Below are 20,625 nucleotides of genomic sequence, written 5' to 3'. Positions count from 1 at the left end.
TAGGACAATAGCCAAAGTCATTATTCTTAGAAATAAAGCTAGAGTCACTATTTCCATTACAGATAACTGAAATTTTGGCAGTGGTCTAACAATTACAGCGTATTTTCTGGGAAGACTCGTCAATACCATCATTTTTTTTCCATGGTCTGTTGTGTCTCTAGATCCAGATCAGATAGCTTGCCATTCTCAAGTTCTACCTTTCAAGTATTGATTTCTGGCTCACCCTTTAAAACACAATTCTACCACTCCATTTTATTTTGTTTTGTCAAGAGAATTGGCAGGACCTTCCCATCCTCTGTTTTACATAATCAATAACCATCCATTAATGATATAAAGAATAACAGATACACAACAAAGGCCAAATATGTTCTTGTTGTATACCTATGTTCTAGGACTCATCTGGCCTTACTGGTGTAAAGAGCTCACCCTGAAAAAATAACATCCACGTGGAATTTAGAATTTTTTTTTAAATCAAGCTCCAAGTAAACCAATCAAAATATGAACATCCTTTTAGTCAATAAAATCTCTGACTTAAAATAACAGTGGCCTAGAATTGAATATTATATCATCCATGTCAAGTAACTAACATTGGGTGAGAAATACAATTCATGCATATTGGATTAGTGAAATAATTGATCTGGTAAAGCTAAAAAAACAGATGATTTAGAGCTAAGAAACGCAAATAAATGACTTAGAACTAAGACATGAGGTTGCCCTTTCAACCCTATCATTAAACAACTCTTCTTTATGTCACTTACCATTAAAAAAATAATTGATACCAAGTAGAAGTGGTATTGTAACATTAACCTCTGATAGTCTGTTTCCACGACTACTTCTCAAGATCCGCTCCATTACCAACATTTGGGGCTAGATAAGATACATGCAAAAACCATCAACATGAAAATCAAATCTACATCCTTGTAAAAAAATGGGAGGAAAAAAAATATCCACAAATTGAAACAGACTGTAGGATACCTCATTCCTGCAACATGATTATCTTGTCATGAACAATAAAAAAATAAATTAGGAGAAATGTAATTTTTGCCACATTTTGACAATGAAATCTTTTGCATATTCTATGAACAATTGATGAAAAAAGTTAGCTAAAGCTTGTCAGCATCAGGATTATAGTAAAACATAAAGGAACCGCTCCAACACATATATAATCCTAAACATAAGTATCTATACATATAAGTATTTATTGAGGACATTGTATTTTGTGAAAATATGGAAGTCAAATCTTTGAAATAACACAATTTATGGTACCACTACCTTATGAAGTCCATTCATTCGAGTATTTACGAAGTCCATTCAGGAATTTATTCAAAGTTCAAAGTTCAAACAATTAACATGTAGCCTAAAAAAACTCAGATTTGAAAAGGATATAACCCAAAGATGTAGAGTATATATCTCACATTTATATATCCTAATTTCCAGACATTGAAATGACACTTTTTAGCATACTATTGTGAATTCAGCCCAAAATGCTAGAAAAAAATATTGATGGTTATTTTGCTAATATAGAAGTTTTATACATGCATTTATTTAAACAACTAGCTTGCAATGTCAAACATATCTAAGGATGCACACAAGACGTTGCATCTTTAGCACTGGTGTGTGAACTTGAGACAACAAAGTCCAACATTAACAGTTTGCCTACAATATGCACTAGCATAATAGGTGAACAATAGTATTGCAGATATGTGTTATGAATATATGTATTGCAGGCCAATAAGAGTATGGTTGGAACAGTCATGTCCAACCCTTCCAATTTTGACTATAATTTTCACTGGTCTAATAGGTGAACAATAGAACTGTAAATGTGCATTCTCTATCACTTACCTAAATCCAACATCTTCAGCATAGAAATTTCAAAGAAGATGTCCAAAACTGGTAGGTAATTTTCAAAATGAAAGAGTTGGCTTGATTGTTTCTGGAGAAGACCCGATTCTTACATTGTTCAATGTAAATTCATGACACTTTTCCAAGCTTAGATGGAACAAAAAGGAACCAAGCTAGAAGGTTATTTAAAGAATCCTTACTTAACTAGGGTAAAATGTTAGCCTTTTTTGTCAAAAATCATAAATGTAAAAACTTTAAGAAATTCAGTGAAGAGACTGTAGAAATGTTCTTATCAAACCACTAACATAAACAAAGCTAAGAAATATTGCTTTGTAGAAGAGATATTCATGGTCAAATTAACAAGAAAGTGACCTTTTAGCATAGTTAATGCACTAGTGCTCATGTCGTAGTGTCCCAAGGCATGCTAGGGACTACAGGGAGTGCTCGTGTACATCTAGAGAAGAGGAGGGGAGAAATTGAGCTGTAGTTAGGAGGACTACAAGCAATGAGGGGCAGATATTTGAGGTACCCAACCTCTTGAATTATACCTTGCTACAGGAGCCTTGAAAAGAGAGTAGCAGGACTGGCGAATGTGGGTAGAGATAGATGCAGATGAAGCAGTAGAGAGTGCTACAGTGCAGGAGTCCCTGGGTAGCGCGAGGCTAATAGGTTGCAATAGTGTGAGCCCTAGTTGCAATCACAAAGGAGACCTAGCTGCAGTCATGAAGAGAGACCTAGATGTTGTCTTGAAGGAGCTCTAGCCACAGTCGAAAAGGAAGCCCTAGTTGCAGTAAAAGGCAGCCCTAATCGCAATCAAAAGGAAGCTTAGCCACAACAAGGGAGAGACCTAAGACGCAATTTGGAGAGAGGCCTAAGATGCAGTCAAGAGAGGCATAAAGATGCAGTCAAGAGAGGCGAAATACACAACAAAAGGAAGGCTCTTATCCACATCAAAGGAGGCCTTAATTCGTAGCAAGAGGGAGCCCTTATCAGCCATCAAGAAGAAGCATATAGCCGCAGTCAAGGAAGGTCTAAAGCAGCACTCAGAGAGGCCCTAGAAGCAGTCAAAGGGAAGCCCTAGCCACTGCAAGAAGGATCCATAAGACAGCAAGAAAGAAGCCCTAGAAGCAAAGTGGAAGCAGTATGTTTTGTTGTAGGTACAACGTGTGAAAGAGAGGTTGTTTTGAGTGTTGTTCTTGGGTGCTATTGTAGGGAGAAGGGCCGAAGTTTGAAGTTTAAGATCACAGCAAGAAGAGGCATTCAACATGGTTTAAATAGGGTTGTTCTGTAGCTATTCCAGGAACACTGAAGGGTTGAAAACAGGCCAAGTCTCTTGCTTGAAGCTTCAACTAAAGGATGAAACTCAACTAAAGGATGACTTAGCTTAATAAAGTTCATGATGGCCTTTTACAATCATATACTTATGAGCGAACCCAACTCTTATTATTGGGACTTATCCTAGTGTCCTGATAGGTGGGATATAGAGGACAAATATAATCTCCCTTTCTCCATTGCATTCCTCCCACCTTGAAAATCAAAAGGGGACATAATGAATTTCATATACACATACATAATAGATATATATTCCCAATCTCTTGCCATCTACTAGTTGCGCCTGCTTGAGCTAGGCTCAAGCAATTAGTCAATCTAGAGCATGCATATCCCTACTTATTCTCCACATGCATCTAGGTGGATCTCTCTATCCCTATAGTGCTAGTAAAAGGGTTTGGGTATGGTAAGGGTTGCTAGCTAGTTTTTTGAACCTTTGTATTTACATCTATTTTCGCCTGGCCTTACCCTACTCTCATCTCTATGTATTCTCAAATTAAACCAACTACACAATCGGAAACTTTGTTCTTGTGTGGTATCTCAGAATACTTTTCAAACATAAAATTACCACATATTGTCACAAGGAGACTAATCATGGTTTAACAGATCAAACATGACATCTTACATTAACAATTTCCTTTTACGTGATGTCAGTCTTCTACCCAAGCCTTGTAACCATGCCTAAATGGGTGTACTATGTGTCAGGGGGTTTGCACTGCCATTAAACTTAATTATAACTAATTATGAGAACAAGATAGCATTGTTTATACACCAGATTTCTTAAATTAAAGATTAGCTTCGTGTACGAATTACAGTGCACTGATAGAAACAAAGATAGTTTCCAACAAAAATCACCCAAAAAAGCAGGAAAAGTCATAGGAGACACTTCATCACCATCAGACCTCCACCACCATCATCACTTCCACATTCATCCTACTAGACCTCAAGAGTTGCAGGTACCACTCTGCCCCTATTTCTTGAAATCTCTCTAATAGGAGTCTCTGCAGCCTTCTGAGAACAAGGAATCATAAGTGGATTGGTTCTATGAGGCATCAACTCCTCACCACTTTCAACAGCTTCCATCATCAACTTCTAGTCTTTAAAATCAAACCAAAAAAATAAAAAATTAAATTAAATAAAATAAATTAAAAATAAACAAATAAATAAAAATAAAATAATAAATAATAAATAAAAACATAAAAAAATAATAAATAATAAATAATAAAAAAATAATAAAAATAAATAAATAAATAAAAATAAATAAATAAAATAAATAAATAAAATAAAATAAAATAATAAAATAATAAATAATAAATAAATAAATAAATAAATTAGATGTAAGAAGCTTCTCCAGATGCCATTTCTGTAGCTCTGGGATCATTCTTGGGGACAACAAAATGTTTTCCATTTTCATCGACATTTATTTCAACTCTACCATCCTTCACTAGAAATGATAACACAAAGATGTTTTCTACTGTCTGGGAAAATGATATTCTATTTAGAACCAGATTCTCTAATCTAGCTTGTTTCTTTTTTCGCAAAATTTTAAATATGCTTGCCATATTCTTGTATGTTTCTAATTTTTCATCTTCCAAGGACTCTTTCACTGCTTCAGGTTGAGTGCTTTCTGTGAGCTTAATATGTTTTCTCTGTACTATAGCTTTCCTTTGCTTGGGTTCATTATTCATTGGTCCATGCATAGTGCAAATTCCTGCCACATGATGGAAAATAGAAGTAGCTAAAAGCCCAATATTTCTCCATGATATTTGGGTTTGATCATCATTTCCCTCCAAAGACCTACTTCCATATGCCCGGTCACTATAGTTTCTTAGAATATCACTACTAATGAAATCAACTGGAGTATCACCATCATTGTTTTGTGATCTATTAACAGTAGCGAGGAGTGAGGATGTGAGATCAAAGAGTGTATCAACATCTGTAACTTGCTCGAGGTCTCTAAATAAAATTGTGCAAGCTTTCCACTTTGCTAATTATAGCCTCAAATTTGCCAGATTTTACTTTTAAAATATTTTCTCTCTCCTGAGCAATCAAAGTCTTGAGGGGATGATAAAGGTACCTTAATATACAGTGTTGCACCATACTCTGATTGTTACCACTGCATGCAGTAGCATCTTCTTTCTCTCTTGGGGGCTTACTATGTCCTTGTTGTGATCCTTTTACCCCATGAGAGGAATCTTCAAGTGTCTGACTCAATGTTTCTTCCTCTTTAAATCTAGCTTGGGTACCAAGCCTTCTACCCATCCTTTCTATCACCTTCTTTTGGAGTTGATAGAAATGAAAATATTCAACCAAATCTGGAAGGAAGGGCTTGAAATTGAGATTTTTGATTGAAGAACTGTCGTGAAATGGAAAGAGAGCAAGAAAAGATTTGCGTGTTGCATTGAAATGAGGGAGGGCAGGGAGTTGTGATTTCCACTACCCTGAGAAGTCTGCTTTCTAATAGAAGAGGGCTGAAGGCCCACTACAGTGGATATAAAGTCCCAAGACATATGCATTGTCGAATGAAATGCGTAGGTGTAGTGTGCCAATTAAGCATGAGGATTGGGAGAAGTGACACATGTGGGAGAGTGGCCATATTATTGAAGAATTGTTTACATTGAGGAAGGACACCATTTGAATATGGTAAGAATGTCAATTCTAATATGGAGAGTTTCCAACACCACTTTCTCATCTACATGAGGGAGTTTACAATTTGTATATCTTTGTCTCAGTCCCATGGTGAATATATTAGTGTGAGGATCCACTATTTCATGATCCATATGTTGGATGCTTTGCTGAACTTGAGCTTTATAAGGAAATCTCTTTAGATATCCAGAACATCTCAAAAATTTATTTGAACAATTATTGTCTTGCAATAATGTTTATTGATGATAAATTTCTTGGTAATGTACACATGCATAGAAGAGTGTGATTGATGGCATGGATACTCGGCCTTTCGGGTCGAAATGGCCACCACTAAAGATAATATTTGGAATATCCTTTGAGCCTTTCTTTGAGATGGCATCCAAGAAGTTGGAGTGAAGACATCAAGGAACTCTATATTTTGACATATTCCAGCTGAATCGCCAAACATGCAAGAGAAACTAAAACTAGGGGTTATATAAGTAATAGCCCTAGTGTATGGGAAATCCAGGCTTTTAGAGGAATATTTCTGCATTTAATAATTGGATGAGGATGAATATTTCTGTAACACTATGTGTTGTTATTGATATATTTGGACGTTTTGGGTGAACACTTGGCCCATCTTCAAGAACATCCAATAACGTTCGAGTCCAAGACAAATTTAAAGAGATCATTTATCAAATTAGTTGTCCAGCTATGAAATACAATCAAGTTCTGGAAGAGATACATTGTATTACTATCAAAGTAGATTGTGGACCATGTTAGAAAATGGATCAAAAAGGTTTTCAGAATGTCTGCGAAAAATTGACATTTAGCATTGTGTTAGCATTTTATTATCAACTTTCATGGAGGCAAAAATTGAAAAGAGAAACTTGCACATTAATGGTGGCCACTAGAATGAGAAACACAATGAGTTAGCAAAATGGAATCTGTTGCTATGATGACACATGGGAGGATACTTATTACTCTCAACATGGTTGTACATGAAAAATAGTTTTTGCCTTTGAGTATAGTTGATGTATCGTAATGTAGTGGTTGTTTCCGTGCTGCAATAAAACAAATATATACCATATCAATGTGAAAGAATAACACCAGTATATCTTTGAATGATATGGGCTATGTGTTGTTCTCAACAACTAGGAAAGTCTCTATCGGTCATAGTGTGATGAAGCGATGTGTTCGGGTTTCTGTGCCCGTGCTATCAAAGTATATCGATACAAGTGATGAAAAAGCCTATGTTCAATTCCCTGGAACATATATTATTTTCATTACTTGTCCTGGATAAATCCACGACCATAGTTGAGAAATGTAATCAAAAGAAAATAAATATGTAGTTTATTTAAAAAAATGTGGCATGAGCGAAAAACATATGCACCAAATTACAAAATGCGAAAGTCAAAGTTCAGTATAAAAGTTTTAAATTAAAAAAATTTCAAACAGTTGCCAAGAAGTTTAACGAATGAAACTGCCCGGCACTCATCCAATGGCCATTCGAGGAGGGTCAAAGCCATCCATCAATATGAAGAGATCTATAAATTCAAACAGGGACTTTGAAGAAGGGATCCCTGATTTTTCATACCCAAATGTTGCCTGATTATTTAGCAAGGTCTTGACGAGTTAGTGAGGGTTTCCCTTTTGTTTTTGTTTCAATCTATTTTCATGCTTAGATTTTTGCTAATATGATGTCATTAGTGGCCTTGATGTGATCCTTTTACCCCACAAGAGGAATCTTATAGTGTCTGACTCAATGTTTCTTCCTCTTAAACTCTATCTCAGGTACCAAGCTTTCTACCCATCCCTTCTATCACTTGCTTTTGGAGTTGAGAGCAATGCAGAAATTAAACCAAAGCTAGAAGGAAGGGCCTGAAATCTATGTTACTAGAAACTAGAAAGGGGAAACGACAATGATACGAGAAACGGAGTTTGGAGATTTCACATTCAAAAAACGAGAGAGAAAAACAAGACAAATATGAAACATACAACCAAGCATTTGTTTCACATTCAAGAAATGAGGATAGAGAAAAACAAGAAAAATATGAAACATAAAACCAAGCATTCATCATTAACATTCTCGAATACTATGGTTCATAGGTAGTTGCTCATAGGCTTTAGCTGCTCAGATTGGTCGTTCCTTAATACTTATAGTGATCAACAAAGCTTCCATTTCTCACATAAGCCATTCTTGAATACCCATGTTTGATCCTCTAGGTTGGCAAATACAATAGTGAAGAAACACTTGGCACCGAATTCAAGTTTGATTTAGCCTTTGCATTTTCTGGATGAGTACATGATCCCACATACATTGTATATATTCTTGGATGTGACATGAGTTGACCTTAAATTTGGGATCTATTGTATCATTTTCCACACAGTTATTGGGTTATTGTTTTCATGGTTGGGTAACAAGATGGTCGAGATTGAGTTGATCCCCATTGGATATAGAGGCAAAAATAGAGGGTTGTCTCGAACTATTGCCACTTGCAGAACCATAAATACTAAAACATGTGTTTGAAGACAAACTCTAAAGAGAAAACTTCCAAAAATTTATCTTTAATCCATTATAATAGAAAACTAATCTTTATAATAATAAAAATAATATATTTTAAAAGTATAGTTGAACTAGATATTAAATTGCTAGTTTGTGAGAAAAAAAATTAACTAAATTATTTAACTACTAATTTATAAAAATATATATATATAATATCTATACACATTACTAATTTATAAAAGAGATTTGATCCCTTAAGGGTGTTGGTATATCCAAAATTAAGATGGATCTAGTCTAGTATATATTATTTACCATAATTATTGTTAAAGTGTATAATGGCTATCTCATATTTGTATTTGCATTGATTAAATGATTATTATATGTAATCATGTTTTATATTAATTATTTGAATGCATCATATATATGGTTTTGTATAGTAAATTTATTTTTATGTTAAATTTTAATAGCTAAATTTAGATATTCTTTTTTGATATTAGTTATTTTTTTATTAATTTTCATTTTATTTTGTTGGATCCATTAAATTTTTTTATCTGAATCAATGTTTCCAATTAACAAGTGTGGTTGATCAATATAAATAAGTGAAATAAATTATTAAATTGTGATTTTTTTTTTAATTTCTACTTAGTTAAATATTATATATGAATATCACTTATAGTTATAACATACCAAACCATTCATTTTTAGTTGTTAAATATGATTATGTTAAAATAACTTAAAAAAAAATGTTATCACCCATGGTTAGAACTTACCAAACCATTTTTTAGTCCCTAGATTTGTTTATGTTAAAATAACTTTTGAAAAAATGTTATGGCCAATAGTTTTGTTATATTCCATGGTTTTGTACTTTATATTCATTTAATTTGCTAGTTTTTGCACATGGTTTTGTTAGATTCCATCGTTTTGTATTTAGTATTTATTTAATTTATTAGTTTTTTCTCATCAATTTTCTTTCATAAATTAAAACAAGTGAGAGAGACCTTGAAGTCTTAAAAAAGAAATGTCATAATCTAGGTATTTTATTCTGGGCCCCTCTTAATATATTTTTGGTTGTTAGATTTTTGTGCCAAGAGACCCTTTCCACTTGGGGAATATGTTATAATATTTGGACTTTTAACTGAGTCAAAATAAAACAAAATCAAATCAAATAAAAAAGTTTAAAAACATAAAATTCTCCAGTGCATAGTTTTTTCTTGCCCATGGTTTTTTCCCATGATACTCCTAACCCATGGTTTTTGTCCATGGTATTTTTCTGCAATGTAGCCTATTCAAAGGCTAATAACTAAAGCAACCTAGATCCATCCTAACTGTGGATCAAATCTCTTCACTTAAAGAGGTTTGTAGAGAGAGAGAGAGAGAGAGAGAGATAAATTAGTGAAGCTTGCCCATTAGGGGTGTTCTCACCTGTGCTATCAATAAGAAGGAGCCATTTCCCTGGTAGGCTAAGCCAGAAAGAGAGAAAGAGAATATGAAAAGGCTACGCACCTTGGTCTTGGTCCAGAGCGACTATGCTCCTGGTAAAGGGCGGTAGGCAAGCAGTAGTATTTGTTGTTCCTCTGCCAATCCTGCCTGGCCTGCGCCACCATCTATCTCTCTCTATCTCCTCATGGTAGAGGCTATGGGTAAAGGTTCTTAACCCAAAAAAAGTGCCTGGTAGCGTCGGTAAGGTTCTGTTACTTGAACTTATAGGTACAGGGCAAGGGCTTTCAATCCGGGACTGGCTCGGATGGTGATAGTACTGTTCCTACCCTTGAGACTTATATATCCTGTAGGAAATGGCCCCACTTCGGGATGGATAATAATAACATAGGTAGGGAACTGGTCTTTTTCCTGTTACCTTTTCCCCCATCCCTGTCGTCTTCACTTATTCAATTCCTGTTTGAGAGTCATCGTCTCGCCCAGATCCTACTTTGTTATTTTATAAATGAAGAGGAGTAATTTCTTGTAGTTGCACTCCTATTTGTTTTGTATTTAAAATTTATTAAATGATTGATTTCTATTTTGTATTTTGATTTTTGAGACTTGTTTATAATTTTACAATTATTTGTATCACTATTTTTACGTAATTATGAAACTTTCCATATTTATCATAGTTGAAATTATGATGTTGAAATTATGTTTGTATTGTAGACATATTAATCAGTAGCTTGTTGCTCGTAAGCTTTGTTATTGCAAATTACCTAACATAATCTCCCTTATCACCTATGAAAAAAGTATTTATAGGATAAAACTATTAATGGGATGGATAATAGATAATTATTATTTTTATATATTAAATTAATGCCTTTGGTTGATGATATTTAATATTATAGATAGTCTAATATTTGATAAAAGTTTTTATATGATGGTTTTATCAAAATCCTTTTCCAATTGAGAGGTTATAAGCCAGACCAATGGCAAAAAAAATATTGTGTCCCAATGTTTATATAAAATAATTAATTAAGTAGAAAACTTAACTAAATTATTTAACTACTAATATACATACATACATACATACATACATACATACATACATACATATATATATATATATATATATACATTACTAATTTATAAAAAATATATATAAAAAAACCTTATACATTCAAATTTATAATTTTATATAAAAATAGGCATTTTAAATATTAGATATAATCACTAAATCCACTTTTAAATAAAAGAAACACAAAAATAACAACAACAATAAAAATTTTAAAAACTTGACCATACACTGCTACACATCAATGGCTACAATTAAAAAAATAACATAACTTTAACTAATAAAATCCCTAAATAGTCAACGTTGTTAAAGATATATTAAGCACTATTGCAAGGTGTTGTCACTAGGGAGAACACCCAACCTATTTGCATCAAACCTGTTCCGTTAGCACCTAAGCTATATATGGTTATATATGGTTGACTTCTAACCATACACTATGAAAATGCCTTCAAAAACTATCCAAAAAACCAATGCTTTTCATGATTCATGTCGACGTCCAATCCGGAAGAAATCCATATTGCAAATGAACCAGATTAAAATTTTCCATAAAACAGTTTCAGGAAACAAACCATTTTTGGAAAACCCAGTTTCTTGCATTAAAAAACCATTTTTGGAAAACCCAGTTTCTTGCTTTAAAAAACAAAAACTACCGTATAAAACATTGTTTTGTGTACCGTTCCATTTTTATGCGGTTTTTTTTAGAAACGAAGACTTCGTTCTAGTTGAAATTGAGATTTTTGATTAAGAACTACCCTGAAATGGAAAGAAAGCAAGAAGATCTTTTCGTGCTTCATTGAAATGAGGGAGGGTAGAGAGTTACCCTGAGAAGTCTACGTTGTTGTTTTTTTTGCTGTTTTCCTGGTGTGGTATATTACCAAACTACTATTTTTGTAATTTATGGTGTGGTATACTACCAAACTACTATAAGAGTTCAACGTATATTTAATATAAATTTCATTACCAATATAGTAATTGTGGGGCTAATTCATTTGAAGCTAAATTCTTAAGAAACAAAACCCAAATAACCTAATTTCAGGTGAAAAAGTTGGTAGATTGTTTGAAGCAATTGAAATCGAGGAAGGAATTAAAGGAGAGAAAGGGTACCTGTGCAGGTATTTTCTTGGGCTCATGAAAGAAGACCAAGGCTTCTAATCCTTCCATCATGGTCCAAATTTTTCGAGCGAAAATAGATCCATGTTTTGTGAGCAAGCCATTGAAGAGATCCTCCTCAGTCTTATTTCTCAACACATCCAAATTCAACCATGAAACAATAACTGCCACCAAATTACTGCAACATTTCATGTGAAAATATAAAACAAATTTGCAAATTACTTCTAAGAATGGCCATCGATCTACATACCCTAAAAATTGATCCAATGAACTATACATGTTTCCATATAGCCACAGCCACAGATTAGATTGTACTGTGCCCATGGTCTTTCCTTTTTTTTCAACTAATCAACATACATTTCATGTGAAAATATAAAACAAATTTCCAAATCAATTCTAAGAATGGCTATCAATCTAGAGACCCTAAAGATTGATCCAGCTACTTGTACCTGTTTCCATACAGCCACAGATCTACTGTGCCCATGGTCTTTCCTTTTTTTTTTCAACTACTCAACATTCATTCGAATAGCCGCAGATCAGATTGTATTGTGCCCATGGTCTTTCCTTTTTTTTCAACTACTCAATATTCATTCGAATACACTAAGGCGGGGAAGAAAACTTGTTCTGACCTTTCTTTCTTTTTTTCAACTACTCAATATTCATTCGAATACACTAAGCCAGAGAATAAAACGCAACCTAATGATCTTTCTTCTTTTTTCAACTACTCAACATTCATTCGAATACACTAAGGCGGGGAAGAAAACGCCGCAAAATGGTCTTTCCTTTTTTTCAACTACTCTACATTCATTCGAATACACTAAGGCAAGAAAGAAAATGCGCAGAAATTAAATTTTTTATTTGGATGATCGTTAAAATTTTTAATTATAATTATTATTTTTTATAAATTTTAAAAACATTATATTTTATGAATATATCAAAATGTATGGAATGTATATTTTCTTATCTTATTGTATACTCATTTCAAAAAATTATATTTTTTATTTTTCAAAATTACAAAATAATTAACCATCTTGTAAGTTGTAATTTTAAACAAATTCAGATTTGGATTTTATATAATTAAACAAAAAAAACTATAACTATTTTTTATTAATGTTTAATTATCTAATACTAATATTAAAGGTTTCCATGTTATTTAAACAAATGAGATTTGGTTTTATAATTATTATGTCAAACTTTAAAGCTAAAAATTAACTTTTAACAATGCAATCTTTTATAACCAATTTGGATGTAGTTCGTTGTTATGGTAGTAAAAAATGAATCTCATGAGTCGATTTGGTTGTAGTTCATTGTGATGGTAGTAAAAAATGAATCACATGAGCCTGGTGCCACCCACACATTGGTATAGTTCCACCCAAGGAACCATTGATCTTTCTCCATGAATAGGTAATATTGTACCAAGAAGCACCATAATGTATGACATTTTTATTTCCCACAATTGAAAAAGCACCATAAATCCTTCTACATGAGCATTTTGCTTCCGTATTGTTGAAATAAACATGGCAAGACTTTCCTGTGGCAACAAGAATTTCCAAAACCCTCATCCCCCCTATCACAATATATCTTAGAATCCGTCATGTTGGAGTGTAGTATCCCTAGTAAGCATATAGGAGTGTAGGGGAACACAACCTCAAAGTCATTGGGAAGCCAAGGGGAAAGGTTTGTGCATCTAAGTGGGATACCTGGATTACATAGATGTGGTTTTATAAGCTTTTGCATTAATCAAATGCATATTTGAGGGGGAATTCAGCCATAAAAAAATGCTTGACTAAACTTTCATGCACAAGGGTTGATTCTACTTCAAATTTTGATACTGTGTGTTTACTCACTTTAATTTCATTACATATAACTAATAATTTGCAAGTCCTTGTCTCATTTGATCTCATTTTATTTCAATTATGAAGTGACTAAGCCTTGAACCTCAAATCCTCATAGATAAGATTTACAAAGTATGCATTGCCTCATTTCCTCTCATTTTACTTTAGTTAAATGGAGCAACTATGCCTTAGCCCCAAACCCACACAATTAAGCTTTGTACACTACAAAATCCTCTCTCTCCGTGGTATTGCACTTGGTTTAGATATACTCTTCTTAGAAGAGAAGCAATGTCTCACTAAATACCTTACATGTTAACTTATCATTTGATCCCATTACATTTTCCAAGAATTGAGGACATTAATAAAATTTCAAAATTCAATTTCACAATCATTTGATGTAATCACTATGTTCCATCAATTTTAGGTAAACTCTACAAATAAATGTAAGTAATTATTTTGATTTTTTTCATTGATTCTAAATTAGCAAGTGAGAAAACTGCAAATGCATCTTTATGTTTAAAGTACAATCATCCAAAAAACTCATCAAAGACTAAAGATAGGTTAAAACCTTTATGGAGTGAAAAATATTGTTGGTATCCTCCAGAATAACACTACTTTCAGAAGTTGGGTTCAGATTTTACCACAAATGCAAGAACCAAAGTGAGAAGCTCATTTTAAATTTTTTATAACATGATATATTATAAAAAAAATTGAAGAAGCACACAATACATAAAAGTTTTGTATCTAGTATCATTCTAGATATATAAAAGTACTCGTTAGGCTATCTATGACATGAGTAAGATTGCTACCCACCTACTTTCAAAATCATCATGGACATTTAAATAATAAAAAAGGAATTGATTAGGCTACGTATGACTAAATAAGATTTATTCCCCACCTTTCCAAACTATCATGTGCATTTAAGCTGTCATATTTTATCAACATCCTTTCTATGATGCAACACGTTACAACTTTCCATTATATTTATGCATTATATGAGTTGATGTACTTGTAAGGTGCGTAAATTCCAAAATAATTGTCCAAATACCCATGTTTCCACTAAATTAATTGTTTAAGAGACACATTCTATTGTAGGAAGCATGCATCAATCAAACACTGCTCTACTCATAGTTTACAAACCCAACCAATTTGTCATACACAAACACATTCAAGACTAATCCACAATAACAAACAATGCTCAAAACAATATTCTTCATCAAACATCTAACAATGCATAAACGATGAGGAGACAAGAGACACATAGAATATGCAATCAACCAGGGCCAAAACCTCTCCAACATCAGAGGAAACCCAAACGAGATCTTCTTCTTATATAGATTTCAATTGACGAATACCAAGACCATGGCTTAGACCCTTAACTCAATGACCTCTCCAAGACCAAGTCACAAGCCTCCTTGATTCAACTTCCTTATTTTTCCTTGAGTCAACGATGATCAGGGTTCTTCCTTCAACAACTTGACTATCCTTCAAATTCCAGTTCCATGGATCAGATCTGTAGTTCTTGGCCCTCTTGCATAAACCCTAGAATGTGTGGTTGACCAACCTTTTGAACCTTGATCTTCTTCATTTGGATGGTATGAACTCTTATTATAATTCGGCGTACCTTGATTCGACTTCTTGGACAACAACAAGATCTTCGACCTTTTCTGTAGTAGATAGTTCTTCCTTCCTTCGCACATGTGGATCTATTAGCCCTAAAACAACCCATGAACAACACCAAAATCTTCTCTCTTTGTTTCCTTCTCTTGGTTGGTTATCTTCACACTTCTTATTATAGACTTACTTAACCAAATTTGCTTGTCCAAAAATGGAGGATGAGTTGCCCTATATATAGTGTTGTGCATATCAAAAACACGTGCTAGGAAGGGCTAAGGAGTGCTAGGGGAACACAAGGGAGCAATAGGTGAAAATAATGCATGCAAAATAACAATTAAGATTTTGTGACAGGAAGTGTTAGTGAGTTCTAGGTGTGCTAAGGAGGGAGTGATAAGGTATGCTATGAAATGTTAAGGCATATTAGAAGCCAGGGAAACATGCCAAGATGTGGCAGGTGCTAGGGTGTTCCAGTGCATGCCACGGAGTGTTATGGAGGGCTAGGGAAACATAAGGGAGCACTAGTTTCAAATGCATGGAAATGAAAGACTAAGAGTGTGTGACAAGGAGTGTCAGCGAGTTCTAGGTATGTTAAGGAGGGGACGACAAGGTATGTTAGGTGGTGCCAAGAAATGCTAGAGTGTTAGGGCGACATGCCAGGGTATGCCAATGCATCTCAGGGTGTGCCAACACATGTTAGGGTGTGCCAATGCATGTCAGGGAGCATTAGGGATTGTGACATAAACCCAAAGGAAATCTAGTTCAAAATGCATGGAAATGAACGAATAAGAGTGTATGATAGGGAGTATCAGTGAATTCCAAGTGTGCTCAGGAGGGAGTGACAAATTTATATGCTAGGTAGTTCCAAGGCGTGCAAGAGTGCCATGACATGTCAAGGAGTGGTACGGTATAATAGGGAGTGCTAAAGCATGCCATGGCATGTAGGGAATGCCAACATGTGCCACATAGTGCCAAGGGATTGTTAGACATGCCAGGTGTTATGCCATGTCAAGATGTAAACTATGTTGCTTAGTTGTTTTATGGCAATGGTTAGACGTGAGCCTTAACTTGGTAACTTCTTAAGTGAGATGAGCTAAGATTGGGCATGAGTAGCCTAAGCTGAGTTATAGGGTATTCTTATGTGAACAAGGGATAGTATACTTGTAGTAACTATAACTTGGTCAAGATGTTGTAGTCGAGGTAGGACTTGGTTGGTTCCCAAGTCTTAAAACCAATAAGGGTAGTTATGAGGGCATGATAGCTAAGGAGTTCCAGGGCATGCCAAGGAATGAAAAGGCATGATAACACATGCTAGAAAATGTTAATGCATGTCGAAGAGTGTTGGGGAGTGTGAGGGCATCACAAGAGAGAACTAGGTCAAAGTGCATGGAAACAAACAAATAAGAGTGTCTTCCAAGTGTCCCAAGGACGAAGTGTATTAGGATAATTTCATAATAGGACTTGCAATAGGTAAGCCTACGATTATGATAAGGGGATGGAAAAAGCAATTTTAGACAAAGGGAGACTTTTGTCTAGGGACAACACTATTTTTTCAATGACTTGGTTGGGTTCCAAAGTCACAAAAAAAGTAAGGCTATCTATGAGGGCATGACAACTAGGGAGTGCCAAGGTGTACAAGGAATGCCAGGAAGTGATAACACATGCTAGAAAGTTCCAAGGCATGTTAGTCATTCCAATACATGCCAAGTGCTAAGGCATGCCAAGAGGTGTCAGGTGCTAGGGTGTGGCGCCAATGCATGCTAGGGAGTGCCAGGGAAACACAAGGGAGGACTAGTTTCAATTGCATGTAAATGAATGAATAAGAGTGTGTGATAGGGAGTGTTAGCAAGTTTTTGGTGTGCTAAGGAGGCATTGACAAGGTATGTTGGGTGGTGTCAGGGAAACACAAGGAAGGACTAGTTTTAATTGCATGGAAATGAATGAATAATAGTGTATGATAGGGAGTGTTAGCAAGTTCTGGGTGTGCTAAGGAGTCATCTCTGGACAAATTTTGGGATTTTTTGGAGAAAATTTTGTGTTTTGGTGTAGATTTGTAATTTTTTGGCAATTTTTTGTCTAGCGGCACAGTGAGCTCACGCTTTGCTTCTTCCTTAGGGCTCCAAATGATGTAAAATAAACATTTTTGGAAATCTTATGACCTCATCCCAAACCCCATTTGCCCACTTTCCTGCTTTGGGGAACAGGTTTTGAGAAATTTGCAAAGAAGAGGCCAAAAATCACCTTTTTGTCCCTCTCTTTCCATTTCGTTGCGCACCTGGAGACACTTTGGGAGAATGGCCATATCTCAGCCAAAAATTGGTCATTTTGAATGAAACAATACTCTAAGACATATACACTCTCCCAGATTTCCAGAAAAGGCTTCCGATCTGGATTTGGAATTTAGAAGGGCACACAAACATGGCCTCCAACAGTTTGTTGTACACCTAGAAATTTATGAGATTTTTGTAAAATTTTCACTATGTAACTTTTTGTAATTTGTAGTTTGACTCTGGTAAAAGTCAAAAGGGTGAAGTAGATGAATGTAAGGGGTAAATGTAAATGTAAATAATGGGTGTTAAGTATTTATAAGTTGTTTTGATGTAAATTTGACCTCATTTATGAGAGAGGTTGGAGTCAAAGTTAATTCTAGAAGTCGTTTTTAACTTCCCTAGACATTAGGGTTTGCTTAGAACACCTCATGGAACAGTTCCTAGAGTCATTGATTCAACCCCTAAGAGTGGGGAGATGTTTTTTTGGTCTTTATGTATCAATTTCTCAGTGATAGAACGGGTTGGATTTCAGAGGAGAGAACTATTGTAGCTTGTACTTGGACATTTTCTGGAAATCAAAGGACACAATTTGCAACTATTATCTAGGAATTCATGTGCAGTAAGTTTGTGATGTTATTTTTTCTCTATTATAGCTTTATATGAAAGATATTAATCTTCTCTTTCCATTCATCAATTATTCAATGGTTTTCCTTACATTTTATAAACAAAATTCTTTGCATAAAGCTCTATTTTGATGGAAAAATCATTATGTGTTACTTTATTTCTTGCTTAATGAATTCATGTTTCATGCTCATTAATACCTTTCGCTTCTTCTAAACACTACACGACACCAAAAAACCCTAAGATCCATTACAAAAGTAAAGCTACCTTTCTCCATTTTGTATTTTTTGTTGTAACCCTTTGATCCTCTAACCTAGCTACTTGGTTTTTCTCCCTTATCCAACAACAAAAACCTAAATTTTCCAAAACCCATTTGAACCTAGCCATCTAGCCTAAAATCCTTTACATTCCAATCATCTCTTTTTTGTGATTTCATAGAGAGAGCCCTCTCTGGTTTGGTAGGACTAGCTACCAAACTAAAATCTTGGTCTGTGATTACCTCCGTCGATCTCCTCATCAACCTGGGACATTGTGGAGGATAACAAAAGGCATGAAAACTATGGAGTGCGAAGGTGTTCTAGTGAATGTAATGTTCCCAAGTCATGGAAAAATATAATGCTAGTTGTAAGTTCATGACTGCCAAGGTGTGTTAGGGAATGCTAGGGCATGCTAACATGTTCCAGATAGTATGAAGACATGTCAAACAAGATAAGATGTGCCAAGTGCGAAGGCATGCCAAGATGTACAAGGGTGTGACAATGCATGCCAGGGACTGTCAAGGGAACAAAAGGGAGGAACAAGTTAAACTACAAGTAAATGAGCACATAATAGGGTTAATAAGTCATCAATTTACCTTTTCCATGAGGGTCATGCTAGGAAAACCAACACTAGGTGCCAAAAGGTGCCAAATGCCAAGTGTCAATGCATTTTAAGTGCCAAATCTTCCTTCGTTTCTTCTCATCTAGTTTCCAATAATTGATATCAAGTAACTTTAATATTAAACCATGCCAAATCATACCAAGTCATCTCAACGCATGCCAAACTTTTAGGGTCCAACCCTAACCCCCTTATTTATGTAATAGGATCGAGTCATAGTTATAGTTAAGTAAAGAGTCAATAAAGCCCATATTTATAATTGTAAGTGGTTAACCCACATTTACTGAAGGGACCACATTTAGTTGCAAATGGGCCATGGTATTAGATAGATGGTATTAATAAGAACCATGGTATTGCCCCGTGGTATTGCATGTATGAATCCTATATAGAGGATAGAGACTCCCCTCGAGGAGCATCATGTCTTATTTTGTAATTGAGATAAGCTCTATTGGAGGTTGCCTCCTCAAAGAGGCAAGTGAACATTGCTTTCTGAATAATAAAATACTTGTTGTTATTTCTAATTTTCCTATGTTCTAGGTATATTTCTTCACATATTTGGTATTCTGGTATCGTCTTGCAGGTTAAGAGCATAACAAGTGGTATCAGAGCGCTTTCCAGGGCTGGTGGGATCTCCAATTTTTAGCAAAAAAAAAAATTGGCTAGAGACATGTTCCGGCGTCTTTAAACCACGAGATCTTTCGTTGAGTGCATAAACCTGCGGATTTGGGGAGGCATGCACGCAGGAAATACAAGAGGTGGTCACGCTTGTTGGACTCCCTTGTAACCCTTGTGGGTACTCCTTCGAGTAGTAGCGCATTAGACAGAACCGTGCACGGACTATCTTCCAAGTACCCTCTGGGTATATTGGAAGCCCCCTAGCTCCCTTGAAACCTCGCCATAGATAAACTGTCGGCTGTCTTCCAGCTACAGTACACTGAGAACAGCACTTGGAGAGATTACTCACGCATATGATAGGGTAGTTGGGTTGTACGGCTAAGGGTACGGTTGATCCTCCTTGGTTAGTGCCCTAAAAAATTATGCCGAGTACTACTGTCAGACCCTTATGTATATTGCGATTTGTAGCACCTGACACTCCTAGAGACCATAGTTCCCTTCTCTATCTCTAGATCATGCATAATCTTTGCCAGATCATATCTCGCATAATCTTTGCCAGATCATATCTCGCATGTCGGGTTTTGTCACAACAGCAACAATCAATTCTATCGTTCAGATCTATCAGATCAGCCATTCAGATCTATCAGATCCATCAGATCCACAACAATAATCAGTTTCGTCGTTCAGATCTATTAGATCAGCCATTTAGATCTATCAGATCCATCAGATCCGCCATCCAAATCTAGCAGTTTGGGCTCTGTATCCATCGTAACGATCATATCTGCCATTCAGATTTGACTAATTGTGTGGGTTCCTATACCTGGGCATGATTTTCACAGGACTTTGGCCAGCATTGAAATTTCTGGGATTCGCCTACTGTAGTAT

Source organism: Pinus tabuliformis, chromosome 8 (assembly GCF_031772625.1).
Source record: "Pinus tabuliformis cultivar Carrire ecotype Pingquan chromosome 8, CPIR1, whole genome shotgun sequence".
Taxonomy (NCBI): domain Eukaryota; kingdom Viridiplantae; phylum Streptophyta; class Pinopsida; order Pinales; family Pinaceae; genus Pinus; species Pinus tabuliformis.
The sequence above is the reverse complement of the archived record's forward strand: the minus strand, read 5'-3'. Positions refer to the sequence as shown.